This window comes from Ambystoma mexicanum, unplaced genomic scaffold (genome assembly GCF_040938575.1).
Source record: "Ambystoma mexicanum isolate Mex_15411 unplaced genomic scaffold, UKY_AmexF1_1 Mex_scaf118, whole genome shotgun sequence".
In the NCBI taxonomy this organism is placed as follows: Eukaryota; Metazoa; Chordata; class Amphibia; order Caudata; family Ambystomatidae; genus Ambystoma; species Ambystoma mexicanum.
Window position 1 is genome coordinate 540,878 of NW_027182345.1, and position 22,463 is coordinate 563,340.

At 35.4% G+C, this 22,463-nt stretch overlaps 5 non-coding genes across 5 annotated transcripts; all 5 read left to right on the top strand.

The window, feature by feature from the left end:
- Positions 1 to 6,438: 6,438 nt before the first annotated feature.
- Positions 6,439 to 6,510, top strand: TRNAC-GCA (transfer RNA cysteine (anticodon GCA)). Its single transcript has one exon. It is a non-coding gene; the product is annotated as a tRNA-Cys (tRNA).
- Positions 6,511 to 8,344: 1,834 nt separating this feature from the next.
- Positions 8,345 to 8,416, top strand: TRNAC-GCA (transfer RNA cysteine (anticodon GCA)). Its single transcript has one exon. It is a non-coding gene; the product is annotated as a tRNA-Cys (tRNA).
- Positions 8,417 to 9,299: 883 nt separating this feature from the next.
- On the top strand, positions 9,300 to 9,371 carry TRNAC-GCA (transfer RNA cysteine (anticodon GCA)). Its single transcript has one exon. It is a non-coding gene; the product is annotated as a tRNA-Cys (tRNA).
- A 1,834-nt stretch (positions 9,372 to 11,205) lies between these two features.
- Positions 11,206 to 11,283, top strand: TRNAC-GCA (transfer RNA cysteine (anticodon GCA)). The gene has a single exon. It is a non-coding gene; the product is annotated as a tRNA-Cys (tRNA).
- Positions 11,284 to 14,055: 2,772 nt separating this feature from the next.
- On the top strand, positions 14,056 to 14,127 carry TRNAC-GCA (transfer RNA cysteine (anticodon GCA)). The gene has a single exon. It is a non-coding gene; the product is annotated as a tRNA-Cys (tRNA).
- The last annotated feature ends 8,336 nt before the right edge of the window (positions 14,128 to 22,463 follow it).

Consider the following 22,463-nt stretch of genomic DNA (forward strand, 5'->3'; position numbering starts at 1 on the left):
GCTGTTTCAGATTTCTTCATATGATACAAGCTGTGTATTACATTCACCCAAGTTCTACTGGTGATATTATCAGTTTGAAATAGTCCACTGGAAGCTCATATGAATGTTATAAAACTGTGGTGGAAACCAATAATATGCCCTTAATGAAATGTATTAATTTGTACAGCTGACCAGAAGTGCACTGATGTCATTAGTTCTACAAGTTCCATACAGTCACGCACTCTATCACTTTTTTTTAAAAAAGGGCAGTTTTCAACATTAAAGGGTGTATGTCAGTGGTAGAGCGTAGGAGTGTAGTTCAAGAAGTCCCTGTTTCATAACCATATACCCTCTTCAATAGATCCTGTTAAAATGTTTGTTAACCCAATGCACTGTAAGAAACAATAGGATATATCATCATTTCATATATAAAACAATGAACAATTGGGTTTAACTATGATCTTAGCACAAAATCAACAAACTGCAGTAGAGAAGCAGTTACATTTTGCAGAATTTGTGCATTTGACAAAAGTTTTTTTTTCCATGTTCCAAGATCTACATGTGATACGAAATGTATGAATTCTTGCAATGGAAACCTCACTGTATTTTACCAAGGCAGATAAAGGACATCCTTCGCACCCCATATACTTATATGGAGGGTTTGGTGGCTGAAAATGCATTGCTTTAATGGTGATTGCATGTTGCTTGCACTTTGTACATATTACTGAATTAATAAAGGTGAACATTTTAGAACTGCAGGTATAGCTCAGTGGTAGAGCATTTGACTGCAGATGAAGAGGTCCCTAATTCAAATCTGGGTGCCCCCTTGTCCAACTGTTTTATCTGTAGAAATATTTGCTTAATTAAATAAATTGAAGAAAACATTTACAATCTTAGAATTTTATGTAATGAGCAACACATTTCTCCATTTGAAATACTCCTGATCATCTCCGGAAACATAGGGTAAACACCATTAAGCTGTTTCGGATTTCTTCATATGATACAAGCTGTGTATTTCATTCACCCAAGTTCTACTGGTGATATTATCAGTTTGAAATAGTCCATTGGAAGCGCATATGAATGCTATAAAACTGTGGAGGAAACCAATAATATGCCCTTAATGAAATGTATTAATTTGTACAGCTGACCAGAAGTGCACTGATGTCATTAGTTCTACAAGTTCCATACAGTCACCCACTCTATCACTTTTTTAAAAAAGGGCGGTTTTCAGCATTCAAGGGTTTATGTCAGTGGTAGAGGGTAGGAGTGCAGTTCAAGAAGTCCCTGTTTCATAACCATATGCCCTCTTCAATAGATCCTGTTAAAATGTTTTTCAACCCAATGCACTGTAAGAAACAATAAAATATATCATCATTTCTTATACAAAACAATGAACAATTGGGTTTAACTATGCTCTTAGCACAAAATCAACAAACTTCAGTACAGAACCAGTTACGTTTTGCAGATTTTGTGCATTTGACAAAAAGTTTTTTTTCCATGTTCCAAGATCTACATGTGACAAGAAATGTATGAATTCTTGCACTGGAAACCTCACTGTATTTTACCAAGGCAGATAAAGGACATCTTTTGTACCCCTTATACTTATAAGGAGGGTTTGGTGGCTGCAAATGCATTGCTTTGACGGTGATTGCATGTTGCTTCCACTTTGTACATATTACTGAATAAATACAGGTGAACATTTCAGAATTGGGGTTATAGCTCAGGGGTAGAGCATTTGACTGCAGATCAAGAGGTCCCTAGTTCAAATCTGGGTGCCCCCTTGTCCAACTGTTTTACCTGTAGAAATATGTTTTTAATTAAATAAATTGAAGTAAACATTTACAATCTTAGCATTTTATGTAATAAGCAACACATTTCTATATTTGAAATACTCCTGATCATCACGTGAAACATAGGGTAAACACCATTAAGCTGTTTAGGATTTCTTCATATGATACAAGCTGTGTTTTACATTCACCCAAGTTCTACTGGTGATATGATCAGTTTGAAATAGTCCATTGGAAGCTCATATGAATGTTATAAAACTGTGGTGGAAACCAATAACATGCCTTTAATGAAATTTATTAATTTTTACAGCTGACCAGAAGTGCACTGATGTCATTCGTTCTACAAGTTCCATAGAGTCATCCACTCTATCACCTTTTTTAAAAAGGGCAGTTTTCAACATTCAAGGGTTTATGTCAGTGGTAGAGCGTAGGAGTGTAGTTCAAGAAGTCCCTGTTTCATAACCATATACCCTCTTCAATAGATCCTGTTAAATGTTTTTCAACCCAATGCACTGTAAGAAACAATAAGATATATCATCATTTCATATACAAAACAATGAACAATTGGGTTTAACTATGCTCTTAGCACGAAATCAACAAACTGCAGTAGAGAAGCAGTTACATTTTTCAGAATTTGTGCATTTGACAAAAGATTTTCTTTCCATGATCCAAGATCTACATGTGATACGAAATGTATGAATTCTTGCAATGGAAACCTTACTGTATTTTACCAAGGCAGATAAAGGACATCCTTCGCACCCCATACACTTATAAGGAGGGTTTGGTGGCTGAAAATGCATTGCTTTGATGGTGATTGCATGTTGCTTGCACTTTGTACATATTACTGAATTATTAAAGGTGAACTTTTCAGAACTGGGGGTGTAGATCATTGGTAGAGCATTTGACTGCAGATCAAGAGGTCCCTAGTTCAAATCTGGGTGCCCCCTTGTTCAACTGTTTCACCTGTAGAAATATTTTTTTAATTGAAGAAAACATTTACAATCTTAGCATTTTATGTAATGAGCAACACATTTCTACATTTGAAATACTCCTGATCATCACCTGAAACATAGGGTAAACACCATTAAGCTGTTTAGGATTTCTTCATATGATACAAGCTGTGTTTTACATTCACCCAAGTTCTACTGGTGATATGATCAGTTTGAAATAGTCCATTGAAAGCTCTTATGAATGTTATAAAACTGTGGTGGAAACCAATAATATGCCCTTAATGAAATGTATTAATTTATACAGCTGACCAGAAGTGCTCTGATGTCATTAGTTCTACAAGTTCCATACAGTCACCCACTCTATCACCTTTTTAAAAAAGGGCAGTTTTCAGCATTCAAGGGTTTAACTCAGTGGTAGATCTAGGAATGCAGTTCAAGAAGTCCCTGTTTCATAACCATATACCCTCTTCAATAGATCCTGTTCAAATGTTTTTCAACCCAATGCACTGTAAGAAACAATAAGATATATCATCATTTCATATACAAAAGAATGAACAATTGGGTTTAACTATGCTCTTAGCACAAAATCAACAAACTGCAGTAGAGAAGCAGTTACATTTTGCAGAATATGTGCATTTGACAAAAGATTTTTTTTCCATGTTCCAAGATCTACATGTTCTACGAAATGTATGAATTCTTGCAATGGAAACCTCACTGTATTTTACCAAGGCAGATAAAGGATATCCTTTGCACCCCATATACTTATAAGGAGGGTTTGGTGGCTGAAAATGCATTGCTTTGATGGTGATTGCATGTTGCTTCCACTTTGTACATATTACTGAATAAATAAAGGTGAACATTTCAGAAATGGGGGTATAGCTCAGGGGTAGAGCATTTCATTGCCGATCAAAAGGTCCCTAGTTCAAATGTGGGTGCCCCATTGTCTAACTATTTTACCTGTAGAAATATGTTTTTAATTAAATAAATTGAAGTAAACATTTACAATCTTAGCATTTTATGTAATGAGCAACACATTTCAACATTTGAAATACTCCTGATCATCACCTGAAACATAAGGTAAACACCATTAAGCTGTTTAGGATTTCTTCATATGATACAAGCTGTGTTTTACATTCACCCAAGTTCTACTGGTGATATGATCAGTTTGAAATAGTCCATTGGAAGCTCTTATGAATGTTATAAAACTGTGGTGGAAACCAATAATATGCCCTTAATGAAATGTATTAATTTATACAGCTGACCAGAAGTGCTCTGATGTCATTAGTTCTACAAGTTCCATACAGTCACCCACTCTATCACCTTTTTAAAAAAGGGCAGTTTTCAGCATTCAAGGGTTTAACTCAGTGGTAGAGCGTAGGAATGCAGTTCAAGAAGTCCCTGTTTCATAACCATATACCCTCTTCAATAGATCCTGTTAAAATGTTTTTCAACCCAATGCACTGTAAGAAACAATAAGATATATCATCATTTCATATACAAAAGAATGAACAATTGGGTTTAACTATGCTCTTAGCACAAAATCAACAAACTGCAGTAGAGAAGCAGTTACATTTTGCAGAATTTGTGCATTTGACAAAAGATTTTTTTCCATGTTCCAAGATCTACATGTGATACGAAATGTATGAATTCTTGCAATGGAAACCTCACTGTATTTTACCAAGGCAGATAAAGGACATCCTTCGCACCCCATATACTTATAAGGAGGGTTTGGTGGCTGAAAATGCTTTGCTTTGATGGTGATTGCATGTTGCTTCCACTTTGTACATATTACTGAATAAATAAAGGTGAACATTTCAGAAATGGGGGTATAGCTCAGAGGTAGAGCATTTCACTGCAGATCAAAATGTCCCTAGTTCAAATCTGGGTGCCCCCTTGTCCAACTGTTTTACCTGTAGAAATGTGTTTTTAATTAAATAAATTGAAGTAAACATTTACAATCTTAGCATTTTATGTAATGAGCAGCACATTTCTACATTTGAAATACTCCTGATCATCACCTGAAACATAGGGTAAACACCATTAAGCTGTTTAGGATTTCTTCATATGATACAAGCTGTGTTTTACATTCACCCAAGTTCTACTGGTGATATGAACAGTTTGAAATAGTCCATTGGAAGCTCTTATGAATGTTATAAAACTGTGGTGGAAACCAATAATATGCCCTTAATGAAATCTATTAATTTGTACAGCTGACCAGAAGTGCACTGATGTCATTAGTTCTACAAGTTCCATAGAGTCACCCACTCTATCACCTTTTTAAAAAAAGGCAGTATTCAACATTCAAGGGTTTATGTCAGTGGTAGAGCGTAGGAGTGTAGTTCAAGACGTCCCTGTTCCATAACCATATACCCTCTTCAATAGATCCTGTTAAATATTTTTCAACCCAATGCACTGTAAGAAACAATAAGATATATTATCATTTCATATACAAAACAATGAACAATTGGGTTTAACTATGCTCTTAGCACAAAATCAAAAAAATGCAGTAGAGAAACAGTTACTTTTTGCAGAATTTGTGCATTTGACAAAGTTTTTTTTCCATGTTCCAAGATCTACATGTGATACGAAATGTATGAATTCTTGCAATGAAAACCTCACTGTATTTTACCAAGGCAGATAAAGGACATCTTTTGTACCCCTTATACTTATAAGGAGGGTTTGGTGGCTGAAAATGCATTGATTTGATGGTGATTGCATGTTGCTTCCACTTTGTACATATTACTGAATAAATAAAGGTAAACATTTCAGAAATGGGGGTATAGCTCAGTGGTAGAGCATTTGACTGCAGATCAAGAGGTCCTTAGTTCTAATCCGGGGGCCCCCTTGTTCAACTGTTGTACCTGTAGAAATGTTTCATTAAATAAATTGAAGAAAACATTTACAATTTTAGCATTTTATGTAATGAGCAACACATTTCTACATTTGAAATACACCTGATCATCTCCTGAAACATAGGGTAAACACCATTAAGCTGTTTAGGATTTCTTCATATGATACAAGCTGTGTTTTACATTCACCCAAGTTCTACTGGTGATATGATCAGTTTGAAATAGTCCATTGGAAAATCTTATGAATGTTATAAAATGGTGGTGGAAACCAATAATATGCCCTTAATGAAATGTATTAATTTGTACAGCTGACCAGAAGTGCACTGATGTCATTAGTTCTACAAGTTCCATACAGTCACCCACTCTATCACCTTTTTAAAAAAGGTCAGTTTTCAACATTCAAGGGTTTATGTCAGTGGTAGAGCGTAGGAGTGTAGTTCAAGAAGTCCCTGTTTCATAACCATATACCCTCTTCAATAGATCCTGTTAAAATGTTTTTCAACCCAATGCACTGGAAGAAACAATAGGATATATCATCATTTCATATACAAAACAATGAACAATTGGGTTTAACTATGCTCTTAGCACAAAATCAACAAAATGCAGTAGAGAAACAGTTACGTTTTGCAGAATTTGTGCATTTGACAAAAGTTTTTTTTCCATGTTCCAAGATCTACATGTGATACGAAATGTATGAATTCTTGCAATGGAAACCTCACTGTATTTTACCAAGGCAGATAAAGGACATCCTTCGCACCCCATATACTTATAAGGAGGGTTTGGTGGCTGAAAATGCATTGCTTTGATGGTGATTGCATGTTGCTTGCACTTTGTACATATTACTGAATTAATAAAGATGAACATTTAAGAACTGGGGGTATAGCTCAGTGGTAGAGCATTTGACTGCAGATCAAGAGGTCCCTAGTTCAAATCTGGGTGCCCCCTTGTCCAACTGTTTTACCTGTAGAAATATTTTTAATTAAATAAATTGAAGAAAACATTTACAATCTTAGCATTTTATGTAATGAGCAACACATTTCTACATTTCAAATACTCCTGATCACCTCCTGAAACATAGGGTAAACACCATGAAACTTTTTAGGATTTCTTCATATGATACAAGCTGTGTTTTACATTCACCCAAGTTCTACTGGTGATATTATCAGTTTGAAATAGTCCATTGGAAGCTCATATGAATGTTATAAAACTGTGGTGGAAACCAATAACATGCCCTTAATGAACTGTATTAATTTGTACAGCTGACCAGACGTGCACTGATGTCATTAGTTCTACAAGTTCCATACAGTCACCCACTCTATCACCTTTTTAAACAAGGGCAGTTTTCAGCATTTAAGGGTTTAACTCAGTGGTAGAGCGTAGGAATGCAGTTCAAGAAGTCCCTGTTTCATAACCATATACCCTCTTCAATAGATCCTGTTAAAATGTTTGTCAACCCAATGCATGGTAAGAAACAATAAGATATATCATCATTTCATATACAAAAGAATGAACAATTGGGTTTAACTATGCTCTTAGCACAAAATCAACAAACTGCAGTAGAGAAGCAGTTACATTTTGCAGAATTTGTGCATTTGACAAAAGATTTTTTTTCCATGTTCCAAGATCTCCATGTGATACGAAATGTATGAATTCTTGCAATGGAAACCTCACTGTATTTTACCAAGGCAGATAAAGAACATCCTTCGCACCCCATATACCTATAAGGAGGGTTTGGTGGCTGAAAATGCTTTGCTTTGATGGTGATTGCATGTTGCTTCCACTTTGTACATATTACTGAATAAATAAAAGTGAACATTTCAGAAATGGGGGTACAGCTCATGGGTAGAGCATTTCACTGCAGATCAAAAGGTTCCTAGTTCATATCTGGGTGCCCCCTTGTCCAACTGTTTTACCTCTAGAAATATGTTTTTAATTAAATAAATTGAAGTAAACATTTACAATCTTAGCATTTTATGTAATGAGCAACACATTTCTACATTTGAAATACTCCTGATCATCACCTGGAACATAGGGTAAACACCATTACGCTGTTTAGGATTTCTTCATATGATACAAGCTGTGTTTTACATTCACCCAAGTTCTACTGGTGATATGATCAGTTTGAAATAGTCCATTGGAAGCTCTTATGAATGTTATAAAACTGTGGTGGAAACCAATAATATGCCCTTAATGAAATGTATTAATTTGTACAGCTGACCAGAAGTGCACTGATGTCATTAGTTCTACAAGTTCCATACAGTCACCCACTCTATCACCTTTTTAAAAAAGGGCAGTTTTCAGCATTCAAGGGTTTATGTCAGTGGTAGAGGGTAGGAGTGCAGTTCAAGAAGTCCCTGTTTCATAACCATATACCCTCTTCAATAGATCCTGTTAAAATGTTTTTCAACCCAATGCACTGTAAGAAACAATAAGATATCTCATCATTTCATATACAAAACAATGAACAATTGGGTTTAACTATGCTCTTAGCACAAAATCAACAAATTGCAGTAGAGAAGCAGTTACGTTTTGCAGAATTTGTGCATTTGACAAAAGTTTTTTTTTCCATGTTCCAAGATCTACATGTGATACGAAATGTATGAATTCTTGCACTGGAAAGCTCACTGTATTTTACAAAGGCAGATAAAGGACATCTTTTGTACCCCTTATGCTTATAAGGAGGGTTTGGTGGCTGAAAATGCATTGTTTTGATGGTGATTGCATGTTGCTTCCACTTTGTACATATTACTGAATAAATAAAGGTGAACGTTTCGGAACTGGGGGTATAGCTCAGTGGTAGAGCATTTGACTGCATATCAAGAGGTCCCTAGTTCAAATCTGGGTACCCCCTTGTCCAACTGTTTTACCTGTAGAAATATTTTTTTAATTAAATAAATTGAAGAAAACATTTACAATCTTAGCATTTTATGTAATGAGCAACACATTTCTACATTTGAAATACTCCTGATCATCTCCGGAAACATAGGGTAAACACCATTAAGCTGTTTCGGATTTCTTCATATGATACAAGCTGTGTATTTCATTCACCCAAGTTCTACTGGTGATATTATCAGTTTGAAATAGTCCATTGGAAGCGCATATGAATGCTATAAAACTGTGGAGGAAACCAATAATATGCCCTTTATTGAAATGTATTAATTTGTACAGCTGACCAGAAGTGCACTGATGTCATTAGTTCTACAAGTTCCATACGGTCACCCACTCTATCACCTTTTTAAAAAAGAGCAGTTTTCAGCATTCAAGGGTTTATGTCAGTGGTAGAGGTTAGGAGTGCACTTCAAAAAGTCCCTGTTTCATAACCATATACCCTCTTCAATAGATCCTGTTAAAATGTTTTTCAACCCAATGCACTGTAAGAAACAATAGGATATATCATCATTTCATATAAAACACAATGAATAATTGGGTTTAACTATGCTCTTAGCACAAAATCAACAAACTGCAGTAGAGAAGCAGTTATGTTTTGCAGAATTTGTGCATTTGACAAAAGATTTTTTTTCCATGTTCCAAGATCTACATGTGATACGAAATGTATGAATTCTTGCAATGGAAACCTCACTGTATTTTACCAAGGCAGATAAAGGACATCCTTCGCACCCCATATACTTATAAGGAGGGTTTGGTGGCTGAAAATGCATTGCTTTGATGGTGATTGCATGTTGCTTGCACTTTGTACATATTACTGAATGAATAAAGGTGAGCATTTTAGAACTGGGGGTATAGCTCAGTGGTAGAGCATTTGACTGCAGATCAAGAGGTCCCTAGTTCAAATCTGGGTGCCCCCTTGTCCAACTGTTTTACCTGTAGAAATATTTTTTTAATTAAGTAAATTGAAGAAAACATTTACAATCTTAGCATTGTATGTAATGAGCAACACATTTCTACATTTGAAATACTCCTGATCATCTCTGGAAACATAGGGTAAACACCATTAAGCTGTTTCAGATTTCTTCGTATGATACACGCTGTGTATTACATTCACCCAAGTTCTACTGGTGATATTATCAGTTTGAAATAGTCCATTGGAAGCACATATGAATGTTATAAAACTGTGGTGGAAACCAATAATATGCCTTTAATGAAATGTATTAATTTGTACAGCTGACCAGAAGTGAACTGATGTCATTAGTTCTACAAGTTCCATATAGTCACCCACTCTATCACCTTTTTAAAAAAGAGCAGTTTTCAGCATTCAAGGGTTTATGTCAGTGGTAGAGGGTAGGAGTGCACTTCAAGAAGTCCCTGTTTAATAACCATATACCCTCTTCAATAGATCCTGTTAAAATGTTTTTCAACCCAATGCACTGTAAGAAACAATAGGATATAATATCATTTCATATAAAAAACAATGAAAAATTGGGTTTAACTATGCTCTTAGCACAAAATCAACAAACTACAATAGAGAAGCAGTTACGTTTTGCAGAATTTGTGCATTTGACAAACGTTTTTTTCCCATGTTCCAATATCTACATGTGATACGAAATGTATGAATTCTTGCACTGGAAACCTCACTGTATTTTACCAAGGCAGATAAAGTACATATTTTGTACCCCTTATACTTATAAGGAGGGTTTGGTGGCTGCAAATGCATTGCTTTGATGGTGATTGCATGTTGCTTCCACTTTGTACATATTACTGAATAAATAAAGGTGCACATTTCGGAATTGGGGTTATAGCTCAGGGGTAGAGCATTTGACTGCAGATCAAGAGGTCCCTAGTTCAAATCTGGGTACCCCCTTGTCCAACTGTTTTACCTGTAGAAATATTTTCTTAATTAAATAAATTGAAGAAAACATTTACAATCTTAGCATTTTATGTAATGAGCAACACATTTCTACATTTGAAATACTCCTGATCATCTCCTGAAACATAGGGTAAACACCATGAAACTGTTTAGGATTTCTTCATATGATACAAGCTGTGTTTTACATTCACCCAAGTTCTACTTGTGATATTATCAGTTTGAAAAAGTCCATTGGAAGATCATTTGAATGTTATAAAACTGTGGTGGAAACCAATAATATGCCCTTAATGAAATGTATTAGTTTGTAGAGCTGACCAGAAGTGCACTGATGTCATTAGTTCTACAAGTTCCATACGGTCACCCACTCTATCACCTTTTTAAAAAAGAGCAGTTTTCAGCATTCAAGGGTTTATGTCAGTGGTAGAGGGTAGGAGTGCACTTCAAGAAGTCCCTGTTTCATAACCATATACCCTCTTCAATAGATCCTGTTAAAATGTTTTTCAACCCAATGCACTGTAAGAAACAATAGGATATATCATCATTTCATATAAAAAACAATGAATAATTGGGTTTAACTATGCTCTTAGCACAAAATCAACAAACTGCAGTAGAGAAGCAGTTACGTTTTGCAGAATTTGTGCATTTGACAAAAGTTTTTTTTCCATGTTCCAAGATCTACATGTGATACGAAATGTATGAATTCTTGCAATGGAAACCTCACTGTATTTTACCAAGGCAGATAAAGGACATCCTTCGCACCCCATATACTTATAAGGAGGGTTTGGTGGCTGAAAATGCATTGCTTTGATGGTGATTGCATGTTGCTTGCACTTTGTACATATTACTGAATGAATAAAGGTGAACATTTTAGAACTGGGGGTATAGCTCAGTGGTAGAGCATTTGACTGCAGATCAAGAGGTCCCTAGTTCAAATCTGGGTGCCCCGTTGTCCAACTGTTTTACCTGTAGAAATATTTTTTTAATTAAATAAATTGAAGAAAACATTTACAATCTTAGCATTTTATGTAATGAGCAACACATTTCTACATTTGAAATACTCCTGATCATCTCTGGAAACTTAGGGTAAACACCATTAAGCTGTTTCAGATTTCTTCGTATGATACAAGCTGTGTATTACATTCACCCAAGTTCTACTGGTGATATTATCAGTTTGAAATAGTCCATTGGAAGCACATATGAATGTTATAAAACTGTGGTGGAAACCAATAATATGCCCTTAATGAAATGTATTAATTTGTACAGCTGACCAGAAGTGCACTGATGTCATTAGTTCTACAAGTTCCATACAGTCACCCACTCTATCACCTTTTTAAAAAAGAGCAGTTTTCAGCATTCAAGGGTTTATGTCAGTGGTAGAGGGTAGGAGTGCAGTTCAAGAAGTCCCTGTTTCATAACCATATACCCACTTCAATAGATCCTGTTAAAATGTTTTTCAACCCAATGCACTGTAAGAAACAATAGGATATATAATCATTTCATATAAAAAACAATGAACAATTGGGTTTAACTATGCTCTTAGCACAAAATCAACAAACTGCAGTAGAGAAGCAGTTACGTTTTTCAGAATTTGTGCATTTGACAAAAGTTTTTTTTCCATGTTCCAAGATCTACATGTGATAAGAAATGTATGAAGTCTTGCTATGGAAACCTCACTGTATTTTACCAAGGCAGATAAAGGACATCCTTCGCACCCCATACACTTATAAGGAGGGTTTTGTGGCTGAAAATGCATTGCTTTGATGGTGATTGCATGTTGCTTGTACTTTGTACATATTACTGAATTAATAAAGGCAAACTTTTCAGAACTGGGGTATAGCTCAGTGGTAGAGCATTTGACTGCAGATCAAGATTTCCCTAGTTCAAAACTGGGTGCCCCCTTGTTCAACTGTTTTACCTGTAGAAATATTTTTCTAATTAAATAAATTGAAGAAAACATTTACAATCTTAGCATTTTATGTAATGAGCAACACATTTCTACATTAGAAATACTCCTGATTATCTCCTGAAACATAGGGTAAACACCATGAAACTGTTTAGGATTTCTTCATATGATACAAGCTGTGTTTTACATTCACCCAAGTTCTACTGGTGATATGATCAGTTTGAAATAGTCCATTGGAAGCTCATATGAATGTTATAAAACTGTGGTGGAAACCAATAATATGCCCTTAATGAAATGTATTAATTTGTACAGCTGACCAGAAGTGCACTGATGTCATTAGTTCTACAAGTTCCATACAGTCACCCACTCTATCACCTTTTTAAAAAAGGGCAGTTTTCAGCATTCAAGGGTTTATGTCAGTGGTAGAGCGTAGGAGCGCTTTTCAAGAAGTCCCTGGTTCATAACCATATACCCTCTTCAATAGATCCTGTTAAAATGTTTTTCAACCCAATGCACTGTAAGAAACAATAGGATATATCATCATTTCATATAAAAAACAATGAACAATTGGGTTTAACTATGCTCTTAGCACAAAATCAACAAAATGCAGTAGAGAAGCAGTTACGTTTTGCAGAATTTGTGCATTTGACAAACGTTTTTTTTTCCATGTTCCAAGATCTACATGTGATACAAAATGTATAAATTCTTGCAATGGAAACCTCACTGCATTTTACCAAGGCAGATAAAGGACATCTTTTGTACCCCTTATACTTATAAGGAGGGTTTGGTGGCTGAAAATGCATTGCTTTGATGGTGATTGCATGTTGCTTCCACTTTGTACATATTACTGAATAAATAAAAGAGAACATTTCAGAAATGGGGGTATAGCTCAGGGGTAAAGCATTTCACTGCAGATCTAAAGGTCCCTAGTTCAAATCTGGGTGCCCCCTTGTCCAACTGTTTTACCTGTAGAAAAATGTTTTTAATTGAAGAAAACATTTACAATCTTAGCATTTTATGTAATGAGCAACACATTTCTACATTAGAAATACTCCTGATCATCTCCTGAAACATAGGGTAAACACCATGAAACTGTTTAGGATTTCTTCATATGATACAAGCTGTGTTTGACATTCACCCAAGTTCTACTGGTGATATTACCAGTTTGAAATAGTCCATTAGAAGCTCATATGAATGTTATAAAACTGTGGTGGAAACCAATAATATGCCCTTAATGAAATGTATTAATTTGTACAGCTGACCAGAAGTGCACTGATGCCATTAGTTCTACAAGTTCCATAGAGTCACCCACTCTATCACCTTTTTAAAAAAGGGCAGTTTTCAACATTCAAGGGTTTATGTCAGTGGTAGAGCGTAGGAGTGTAGTTCAAGAAGTCCCTGTTTCATAACCATATACCCTCTTCAATAGATCCTGTTAAATGTTTTTCAACCCAATGCACTGTAAGAAACAATAAGATATATAATCATTTCATATACAAAACAATGAACAATTGGGTTTAACTATGCTCTTAGCACAAAATCAACAAACTGCAGTAGAGAAGCAGTTACATTTTTCAGAATTTGTGCATTTGACAAAAGATTTTTTTTCCATGTTCCAAGATCTACATGTGATACGAAATGTATGAATTCTTGCAATGGAAACCTTACTGTATTTTACCAAGGCAGATAAAGGACATCCTTCGCACCCCATATACTTATAAGGAGGGTTTGGTGGCTGAAAATGCATTGCTTTGATGGTGATTGCATGTTGCTTGCACTTTGTACATATTACTGAATTAATAAAGATGAACATTTAAGAACTGGGGGTATAGCTCAGTGGTAGAGCATTTGACTGCAGATCAAGAGGTCCCTAGTTCAAATCTGGGTGCCCCCTTGTCCAACTGTTTTACCTGTAGAAATATTTTTAATTAAATAAATTGAAGAAAACATTTACAATCTTAGCATTTTATGTAATGAGCAACACATTTCTACATTTCAAATACTCCTGATCACCTCCTGAAACATAGGGTAAACACCATGAAACTTTTTAGGATTTCTTCATATGATACAAGCTGTGTTTTACATTCACCCAAGTTCTACTGGTGATATTATCAGTTTGAAATAGTCCATTGGAAGCTCATATGAATGTTATAAAACTGTGGTGGAAACCAATAACATGCCCTTAATGAACTGTATTAATTTGTACAGCTGACCAGAAGTGCACTGATGTCATTAGTTCTACAAGTTCCATACAGTCACCCACTCTATCACCTTTTTAAACAAGGGCAGTTTTCAGCATTTAAGGGTTTAACTCAGTGGTAGAGCGTAGGAATGCAGTTCAAGAAGTCCCTGTTTCATAACCATATACCCTCTTCAATAGATCCTGTTAAAATGTTTGTCAACCCAATGCATGGTAAGAAACAATAAGATATATCATCATTTCATATACAAAAGAATGAACAATTGGGTTTAACTATGCTCTTAGCACAAAATCAACAAACTGCAGTAGAGAAGCAGTTACATTTTGCAGAATTTGTGCATTTGACAAAAGATTTTTTTTCCATGTTCCAAGATCTACATGTGATACGAAATGTATGAATTCTTGCAATGGAAACCTCACTGTATTTTACCAAGGCAGATAAAGAACATCCTTCGCACCCCATATACCTATAAGGAGGGTTTGGTGGCTGAAAATGCTTTGCTTTGATGGTGATTGCATGTTGCTTCCACTTTGTACATATTACTGAATAAATAAAAGTGAACATTTCAGAAATGGGGGTACAGCTCATGGGTAGAGCATTTCACTGCAGATCAAAAGGTTCCTAGTTCATGTCTGGGTGCCCCCTTGTCCAACTGTTTTACCTCTAGAAATATGTTTTTAATTAAATAAATTGAAGTAAACATTTACAATCTTAGCATTTTATGTAATGATCAACACATTTCTACATTTTAAATACTCCTGATCATCACCTGGAACATAGGGTAAACACCATTACGCTGTTTAGGATTTCTTCATATGATACAAGCTGTGTTTTACATTCACCCAAGTTCTACTGGTGATGTGATCAGTTTGAAATAGTCCATTGGAAGCTCTTATGAATGTTATAAAACTGTGGTGGAAACCAATAATATGCCCTTAATGAAATGTATTAATTTGTACAGCTGACCAGAAGTGCACTGATGTCATTAGTTGTACAAGTTCCATAGAGTCACCCACTCTATCATCTTTTTTAAAAAGGGCAGTTTTCAACATTCACAGGTTTATGTCAGTGGTAGAGCGTAGGAGTGTAGTTCAAGAAGTCCCAGTTTGATACCATATACCCTCTTCAATAGATCCTGTTAAAATGTTTTTCAACCCAATGCACTGTAAGAAACAATAGGATATATCATCATTTCATATACAAAACAATGAACATTGGGTTTAACTATGCTCTTAGCCCAAAATCAACAAACTGCAGTAGAGAAGCAGTTACGTTTTGCAGAATTTGTGCATTTGACAAAAGTTTTTTTCCATGTTCCAAGATCTACAAGTGATACGAAATGTATGAATTCTTGCAATGGAAACCTCACTGTATTTTACCAAGGCAGATAAAGGACATCTTTTGCACCTCATATACTTATAAGGAGGGTTTGGTGGCTGCAAATGCATTGCTTTGATGGTGATTGCATGTTGCTTGCACTTTGTACATATTACTGAATTAATAAAGGGGAACTTTTCAGAACTGGAGGTATAGCTTAGTGGTAGAGCATTTTACTCCAGATCTAGAGGTCCCTAGTTCAAATCTGGGTGACCCCTTGTTCAACTGTTTTACCTGTAGAAATATGTTTTTAAATAAATTGAAGAAAACATTTACAATCTCAGCATTGTATGTAATGAGCAACACATTTCTACATTTGAAATACTCCTGATCATCTCTGGAAACATAGGGTAAACACCATGAAACTGTTTAGGATTTCTTCATATGATATAAGCTGTGTTTTACATTCACCCAAGTTCTACTGGTGATATTATCAGTTTGAAATAGTCCATTGGAAGCTCATATGAATGTTATAAAACTGTGGTGGAAACCAATAATATGCCCTTAATGAAATGTATTAATTTATACAGCTGACCAGAAGTGCTCTGATGTCATTAGTTCTACAAGTTCCATACAGTCACCCACCCTATCACTTTTTTTTAAAAAAGGGCAGTTTTCAGCATTCAAGGGTTTATGTCAGTGGTAGAGGGTAGGGGTGCAGTTCAAGAAGTCCCTGTTTCATAACCATATACCCTCTTCAATAGATCCTGTTAAAATGTTTTTCAACCCAGTGCACTGTAAGAAACTATAAGATATATCATCATTTCTTATACAAAACAATGAACAATTGGGTTTAACTATGCTCTTAGCACAAAATCAACAAACTTCAGTACAGAAGCAGCTACGTTTTGCCGAATTTGTGCATTTGACAAAAGCTTTTTTTTTCCATGTTCCAAGATCTACATGTGACACGAAATGTATGAATTCTTGCACTGGAAACCTCACTGTATTTTACGAAGGCAGATAAAGGACATCTTTTGTACCCCTTATACTTATAAGGAGGGTTTGGTGGCTGAAAATGCATTGCTTTGATGGTGATTGCATGTTGCTTCCACTTTGTACATATTACTGAATAAATAAAGGTGAACATTTCAGAAATGGGGGTATAGCTCAGGGGTAGAGCATTTCACTGCAGATTAAAAGGTCTCTAGTTCAAATCTGGGTGCCCCCTTGTCCAACTGTTTTACCTGTAGAAATATGTTTTTAATTAAATAAATTGAAGTAAACATTTACAATCTTAGCATTTTATGTAATGAGCAACACATTTCTACATTTGAAATACTCCTGATCATCTCCTGAAACATGGGGTAAACACCATGAAACTGTTTAGGATATCTTCGTATGATACAAGCTGTGTTTTACATTCACCCAAGTTCTACTGGTGATATTATCAGTTTGAAATAGTCCATTGGAAGCTCATATGAATGTTATAAAACTGTGGTGGAAACCAATAATATGCCCTTAATGAAATGTATTAATTTGTACAGTTGACCAGAAGTGCACTGATGTCATTAGTTCTACAAGTTCCATACAGTCACCCACTCTATCACCTTTTTAAAAAAGGGCAGTTTTCAGCATTCAAGGGTTTAACTCAGTGGTAGAGCGTAGGAATGCAGTTCAAGAAGTCCCCGTTTAATAACCATATACCCTCTTCAATAGATCCTGTTAAAATGTTTTTCAACCCAATGCACTGTAAGAAACAATAAGATATATCATCATTTCATATACAAAAGAATGAACAATTGGGTTTAACTATGCTCTTAGCACAAAATCAACAAACTGCAGTAGAGAAGCAGTTGCATTTTGCAGAATTTGTGCATTTGACAAAAGATTTTTTTTCCATGTTCCAAGATCTACATGTGATACGAACTGTATGAATTCTTGCAATGGAAACCTCACTGTATTTTACCAAGGCACATAAAGGACATCCTTCGCACCCCATATACTTCTAAGGAGGGTTTGGTGGCTGAAGATGCTTTGCTTTGATGGTGATTGCATGTTGCTTCCACTTTGTACGTATTACTGAATAAATAAAGGTGAACATTTCAGAAATGGGGTATAGCTCCGGGGTAGAGCATTTCACTGCAGATCAAAAGGTCCCTAGTTCAAATCTTGGTGCCCCCTTGTCCAACTGTTTTACCGGTAGAAATATGTTTTTAATTAAATACATTGAAGTAAACATTTACAATCTTAGCATTTTATGTAATGAGCAACACATTTCTACATTTGAAATACACCTGATCATCACCTGAAACATAGGGTAAACACCATTAAGCTGTTTAGGATTTCTTCATATGATACAAGCTGTGTTTTACATTCACCCAAGTTCTACTGGTGATACGATCAGTTTGAAATAGTCCATTGGAAGCTCATATGAATGTTATAAAACTGTGGTGGTTACCAATAATATGCCCTTAATGAAATGTATTAATTTGTACAGCTGACCAGAATTGCACTGATGTCATTAGTTCTACAAGTTCCATACAGTCAACCACTCTATCACCTTTTTAAAAAAGGGCAGTTTTCAGCATTCAAGGGTTTAACTCAGTGGTAGAGCGTAGGAATGCAGTTCAAGAAGTCCCTGTTTCATAACCATCTACCCTCTTCAATAGATCCTGTTAAAATGTTTTTCAACCCAATGCACTGTAAGAAACAATAGGATATATCATCATTTCATATAAAAACAATGAACAATTGGGTTTAACTATGCTCTTAGCACAAAATCAACAAACTGCAGTAGAGAAGCAGTTACGTTTTGCAGAATTTGTGCATTTGACAAACGTTTTTTTTCCATGTTCCAAGATCTACATGTGATACGAAATGTATGAATTCTTGAAATGGAGACCTCACTGTATTTTACCAAGGCAGATAAAGGACATCCTTCGCACCCCTTATACTTATAAGGAGGGTTTGGTGGCTGAAAATGCATTGCTTTGATAGTGATTGCATGTTGCTTCCACTTTGTACATATTACTGAATAAATAAAGGTGATCATTATCAAATTGGGGGTATAGCTCAGTGGTAGAGCATTTGACTGCAGATAAAGGGGTCGCTAATTCAAATCTGGGTGCCCCCTGGTCCAACTGTTGTACCTGTAGAAATATTGTTTTAAATAAATTGAAGAAAACATTTACAATCTTAGCATTTTATGTAATGAGCAACACATTTCTACATTTGAAATACTCCTGATCATCTCCTGAAACATAGGGTAAACACCATTAAGCTGTTTCAGATTTCTTCATATGATACAAGCTGTGTATTACATTTACCCAAGTTCTACTGGTGATATTATCAGTTTGAAATAGTCCACTGGAAGCTCATATGAATGTTATAAAACTGTGGTGGAAACCAATAATATGCCCTTAATGAAATGTATTAATTTGTACAGCTGACCAGAAGTGCACTGATGTCATTAGTTCTACAAGTTCCATACAGTCACGCACTCTATCACTTTTTTTTAAAAAAGGGCAGTTTTCAACATTAAAGGGTGTATGTCAGTGGTAGAGCGTAGGAGTGTAGTTCAAGAAGTCCCTGTTTCATAACCATATACCCTCTTCAATAGATCCTGTTAAAATGTTTGTTAACCCAATGCACTGTAAGAAACAATAGGATATATCATCATTTCATATATAAAACAATGAACAATTGGGTTTAACTATGATCTTAGCACAAAATCAACAAACTGCAGTAGAGAAGCAGTTACATTTTGCAGAATTTGTGCATTTGACAAAAGTTTTTTTTTCCATGTTCCAAGATCTACATGTGATACGAAATGTATGAATTCTTGCAATGGAAACCTCACTGTATTTTACCAAGGCAGATAAAGGACATCCTTCGCACCCCATATACTTATATGGAGGGTTTGGTGGCTGAAAATGCATTGCTTTAATGGTGATTGCATGTTGCTTGCACTTTGTACATATTACTGAATTAATAAAGGTGAACATTTTAGAACTGCAGGTATAGCTCAGTGGTAGAGCATTTGACTGCAGATGAAGAGGTCCCTAATTCAAATCTGGGTGCCCCCTTGTCCAACTGTTTTATCTGTAGAAATATTTGCTTAATTAAATAAATTGAAGAAAACATTTACAATCTTAGAATTTTATGTAATGAGCAACACATTTCTCCATTTGAAATACTCCTGATCATCTCCGGAAACATAGGGTAAACACCATTAAGCTGTTTCGGATTTCTTCATATGATACAAGCTGTGTATTTCATTCACCCAAGTTCTACTGGTGATATTATCAGTTTGAAATAGTCCATTGGAAGCGCATATGAATGCTATAAAACTGTGGAGGAAACCAATAATATGCCCTTAATGAAATGTATTAATTTGTACAGCTGACCAGAAGTGCACTGATGTCATTAGTTCTACAAGTTCCATACAGTCACCCACTCTATCACTTTTTTAAAAAAGGGCGGTTTTCAGCATTCAAGGGTTTATGTCAGTGGTAGAGGGTAGGAGTGCAGTTCAAGAAGTCCCTGTTTCATAACCATATACCCTCTTCAATAGATCCTGTTAAAATGTTTTTCAACCCAATGCACTGTAAGAAACAATAAAATATATCATCATTTCTTATACAAAACAATGAACAATTGGGTTTAACTATGCTCTTAGCACAAAATCAACAAACTTCAGTACAGAACCAGTTACGTTTTGCAGATTTTGTGCATTTGACAAAAAGTTTTTTTTCCATGTTCCAAGATCTACATGTGACAAGAAATGTATGAATTCTTGCACTGGAAACCTCACTGTATTTTACCAAGGCAGATAAAGGACATCTTTTGTACCCCTTATACTTATAAGGAGGGTTTGGTGGCTGCAAATGCATTGCTTTGACGGTGATTGCATGTTGCTTCCACTTTGTACATATTACTGAATAAATACAGGTGAACATTTCAGAATTGGGGTTATAGCTCAGGGGTAGAGCATTTGACTGCAGATCAAGAGGTCCCTAGTTCAAATCTGGGTGCCCCCTTGTCCAACTGTTTTACCTGTAGAAATATGTTTTTAATTAAATAAATTGAAGTAAACATTTACAATCTTAGCATTTTATGTAATAAGCAACACATTTCTATATTTGAAATACTCCTGATCATCACGTGAAACATAGGGTAAACACCATTAAGCTGTTTAGGATTTCTTCATATGATACAAGCTGTGTTTTACATTCACCCAAGTTCTACTGGTGATATGATCAGTTTGAAATAGTCCATTGGAAGCTCATATGAATGTTATAAAACTGTGGTGGAAACCAATAACATGCCTTTAATGAAATTTATTAATTTTTACAGCTGACCAGAAGTGCACTGATGTCATTCGTCCTACAAGTTCCATAGAGTCATCCACTCTATCACCTTTTTTAAAAAGGGCAGTTTTCAACATTCAAGGGTTTATGTCAGTGGTAGAGCGTAGGAGTGTAGTTCAAGAAGTCCCTGTTTCATAACCATATACCCTCTTCAATAGATCCTGTTCAAATGTTTTTCAACCCAATGCACTGTAAGAAACAATAAGATATATCATCATTTCATATACAAAAGAATGAACAATTGGGTTTAACTATGCTCTTAGCACAAAATCAACAAACTGCAGTAGAGAAGCAGTTACATTTTGCAGAATATGTGCATTTGACAAAAGATTTTTTTTCCATGTTCCAAGATCTACATGTTCTACGAAATGTATGAATTCTTGCAATGGAAACCTCACTGTATTTTACCAAGGCAGATAAAGGATATCCTTTGCACCCCATATACTTATAAGGAGGGTTTGGTGGCTGAAAATGCATTGCTTTGATGGTGATTGCATGTTGCTTCCACTTTGTACATATTACTGAATAAATAAAGGTGAACATTTCAGAAATGGGGGTATAGCTCAGGGGTAGAGCATTTCATTGCCGATCAAAAGGTCCCTAGTTCAAATGTGGGTGCCCCATTGTCTAACTATTTTACCTGTAGAAATATGTTTTTAATTAAATAAATTGAAGTAAACATTTACAATCTTAGCATTTTATGTAATGAGCAACACATTTCAACATTTGAAATACTCCTGATCATCACCTGAAACATAAGGTAAACACCATTAAGCTGTTTAGGATTTCTTCATATGATACAAGCTGTGTTTTACATTCACCCAAGTTCTACTGGTGATATGATCAGTTTGAAATAGTCCATTGGAAGCTCTTATGAATGTTATAAAACTGTGGTGGAAACCAATAATATGCCCTTAATGAAATGTATTAATTTATACAGCTGACCAGAAGTGCTCTGATGTCATTAGTTCTACAAGTTCCATACAGTCACCCACTCTATCACCTTTTTAAAAAAGGGCAGTTTTCAGCATTCAAGGGTTTAACTCAGTGGTAGAGCGTAGGAATGCAGTTCAAGAAGTCCCTGTTTCATAACCATATACCCTCTTCAATAGATCCTGTTAAAATGTTTTTCAACCCAATGCACTGTAAGAAACAATAAGATATATCATCATTTCATATACAAAAGAATGAACAATTGGGTTTAACTATGCTCTTAGCACAAAATCAACAAACTGCAGTAGAGAAGCAGTTACATTTTGCAGAATTTGTGCATTTGACAAAAGATTTTTTTCCATGTTCCAAGATCTACATGTGATACGAAATGTATGAATTCTTGCAAT